The following is a 3,798-nucleotide window of genomic DNA, read 5'->3' as shown; positions in this document are numbered from 1 at the left end:
AATTAGTGTTGTCACTGATCCTTGTTCCAATTTGACACTGCAATGAAAATACCATGGGACATGAGTAAGCGATTGAAACTTGAAACTAATTTTACCAGATTAAACACACAAGAATCCATAAAATAAAAATTTTGTAATATATATAGTTAAAGGGAAATGATGATTACTTTGATAGAGTCGTTGCTTTTTCGCGCATTCTTTGGATGAAACGCCCATTGTGGAAACTTCTCCCAGCCACATCTGAACTATATTGTTCCAAGGGATAAGTCAGTTTTGTATCCTTGCCATCTTTGTAAACAGCATAACCAAACACCTTCTGCGCATCAATTGACTCATTTGCACAATCTGCATGCAGCCACAAATAGTTATTGATTAAAACCGAATGCCTGCCAACTTAGTACTACACATTCAATAAAGAAACAAAGGAGTTCTTAATAGGATAGGTGAGTTTGCGTACCCTCAAGACCCAACTCAATCGACTTGAGATAACCTCCAGGCTGCAACAGCTCACCAACAATTCTGTCTGGCTCGGTCAAGTCTCTTTCGATGACATGCACACGACGACCTTCCTGTAACAAGAAACAATCATATGCTCAACTCAAAATCCCAAATTAAAGATGGATCGGAGCCACTAGCTCACCACTGCAGCAACATATGCAATCTGAATGTGTCCACTTTAGTCAATGCATATGTAATTCACACATATTCTACTCCTGAAACCTTCTAAAATATTCTCGGGTTCTGTCTTACTAGTGGTTGTCAAGCATGAAACTTCAAGTACATTCCGGATTACCCAATTCAAACCCAACAGAAAAGTATGCAACTTTATTCATATCAAAGAAAAGCCTCTACTATAGAGAATCAAGTATAATCTGACCTTGGCAAGAGTGTAAGCAAGAGCTGCACCAGCAACTCCGGCACCGACAATGACGACGTCGGTACTTCTCTCCTCCTCCATTTCCGGCTGAAACTCACCGTTTCCAAACCCATCATTACTCTTAACTCCTCCACTTAAAGACTTGACCTTTTTGTTTCCACCAAGAGTAGTACTAATGATCATGAAGAAAACAGAGCCCAGCAAAGAAGCTAAGAACCCACCAAGAATATGCTCATAAGACACCATCTTTTTGACTGGGGACTTAGTTGTGTATAGCTCTGTGTTTTAGTTTCTGACTTTCTGAAGTGGACTTGCGGAGTTGTGGTTATGGGTTTATGACTTTATAGCTGTAAGAAGGTGGGTGGTTTTTTTGGTCAGTCTCTGTTAACATTGGTGTACTTGTGTATTACGGTGTGTACGAGTCTAGTGGAAGAGACAAGAATAGGGTCACATCCTCAAGGGGACGATTTGGCAATCAACGAGAAAAAGACTAGCAAGGACTTTCATGGAGGTTTCACCATCAAGAAAACCAAGAAACGTTTTTTCAATTGATAGATTGAGAATGATTTGAACTTTGGTAGTTGGGATTTAATCGAATAGGGAAATTACAAACGAAAGAGAATCAAGAGGGAAGTGTTTACTAACAAAATTAGCTTCCGGGAGTGACAAAAGAAGATGTGGTCAGAGACCGTAAAGAAAAATTGTGACATCTTTTTAATATCACAGTATATAGAGTTTTGACAGTACATATTTGGTTCTCTATGCACAAAAACAAGGTTAGCGCACTTGTTATTAAAGTTGAGGTCATGCGACTCAAGTCTAGCTAGAGAACTGGTTTCCTGCCAACATCTCTTTGCCTCTTAGCTAGTAGATAGTCTGTTAAGATAATGATCAATTTAGTAATCAAATTTAGATATAATATTTTTGTTTTATTTAAGCCGCTTTCTTTACATTTATGAAAATCTATTTCATAACAAAAATGATATCATTGTGTATTGTTACAAACCTGGTGTGGTAAGTTGGTCGAGTTATCTAGTATGGATCATAGTCATCATACATGTCTAGAGTTCGAGTCTCAACTCTCAACTCACACTAGTTTTTGGCCAACATGTTTGAAGGAATTTTGAGTTCTTCGCTAGCGGCCAGAGATTAGTTTAAGTCTCAACTCCTACTAGTTTATGATCAATATGTTTGAAGGGTTTTCGAGTTCGTGCGCCAACGGCGAGAGTTTAGTCTGGCTTTACCTTACTGTAATACTCTCGTGGAGTTATGGACCTCGGTACGAATACTGACTGGGTGGGTTAGTTACTAACTCTCACTTCTGACCCAATCAAAAAAGAGATTTCAATCATTGACTTTTAGTACACGCTCCACACACTAGGGTTGGAAAACAGTTTGCCGTTGTCTCTCGTCCTCGTTCAGTCGTTCGGCTACGCTACACTTTTAACGTAGGCCTTTGGTTGATGTTCAACTCTCTAATAGCTTTCACTTAGCGTATATATATTGACTTATTGAGCAAGTTTGTCTCCGCTCATTGGTTGTGAAAATTGTCATTTGCATTTTCTACAAACTGAATCTTGCATTATCTTACACATTTTGCATTTTACGTCATCTTTGTGATTGTAAATTTTAGAGCAGAAAACAAAACTTTTCAGACTCATATCATTTGCACTTGCATGCCTTGAGATCTATCTTGGTGATGCAAAAGCCCAAGAAGCGTTCATAGAGAATCATGTATCTTTTACCTTACAATAGTTATTGTTGTACTTAAGTTTCACTATTATAATAATAGCGTAACGTTTGATATCCTTGTGTGTAGGATTGAGCGAAAGTAGTAAGTGCATGTTTGTTTCATGAGACTAAATAGGACTGTCTTGGTTTTGTCTTGCTAGGTTGGCGGCAATCAAATTCCTTACTTTGTGAAATAGTCGCTACCTCATAGAGGAGGGGTGAATCTTAATGTCATTGTATCTATTGTCAAGCAGTAACATAGTTACAAAAATAGTAAATTACTTATTAGTTACTAACCAAATTTCAGTTTATAAATGCATCATTCACATATTATCTTACACATTTAAGAACAAAAATTAACAAATTAGGATAAACTATTCTCCATATGTTATCTGTCATAATATATTACCAAAATACCCTTCTTCCCATCCATAGAAGAGACAAACAATAAAATCAGAAATTCTCCAAATTAAAATTCCCAAACTCTTGTTTTCTCTGTTGTCGTCGGAGAGTCTGATTAGACCTACATCAGTCTTTTCTTCTCTCTTCTTCAACTTGATTGCTGCTATTGTCAAGTAGAAAGGTGCTACTGCCGGTCATACCCTCGAGCATAAAGGTGCTACTGCCAGTGATACTCTTGAGTATAAAGGTGCTACTGCTAGTGATACTCTTGATTGATTTTAAAGGTGCTACTGCCGGTGCTACGCCGAGTAGAGAGATGCTACTGAGTGGAAATGTGCTACTGTGACAGAAAAGGTGCATACCCAGCGGCCTCTTCCCCCAAAATCTTGTCACCATATGCATACCCGACGACCTCTTCCCCCACTTATACTCCCCCTCGCTACGACCAAAAGCCCCAAAATTCCTACCTGAATTCAACAACCCTAATAAGCTTCTCAAATTTCCCCAATCACAAAGTCCACAAAACCATTCAATCCTCAAGAATCTATAGAAGTTACATGTGGGATTCGGGAGTCGTCGTCGTCGTCGTAGGTGATGGAGGCCCGGCATCGGAGGACAGAGGCGGTTGGATCATGGCGTGGGAGGACGACGACTGTGTGATCCAAGCGTTGTCGAGCCTCGGTGGTCGTCAGCGCCAATCATTGTCATCCGTCGTCGTCAAAGCAGTGCCTCTTGTTCTTGCATTGGTATGAGAGAGAGAGAGAGAGAGAGAGAGAGAGAGAGAGAGA

General features: G+C 39.4%; 1 pseudogene; it reads right to left on the bottom strand.

The window, feature by feature from the left end:
• The window catches only part of LOC101291139, a 2,552-nt pseudogene extending 1,429 nt beyond the window's left edge, over positions 1 to 1,123 (bottom strand).
• Positions 1,124 to 3,798: the final 2,675 nt, after the last annotated feature.

Source organism: Fragaria vesca, linkage group LG4 (genome assembly GCF_000184155.1).
Source record: "Fragaria vesca subsp. vesca linkage group LG4, FraVesHawaii_1.0, whole genome shotgun sequence".
In the NCBI taxonomy this organism is placed as follows: domain Eukaryota; kingdom Viridiplantae; phylum Streptophyta; class Magnoliopsida; order Rosales; family Rosaceae; genus Fragaria; species Fragaria vesca.
Note: the sequence above shows the minus strand (reverse complement) of the source record. Positions and strands in the feature narration are given on the sequence as shown.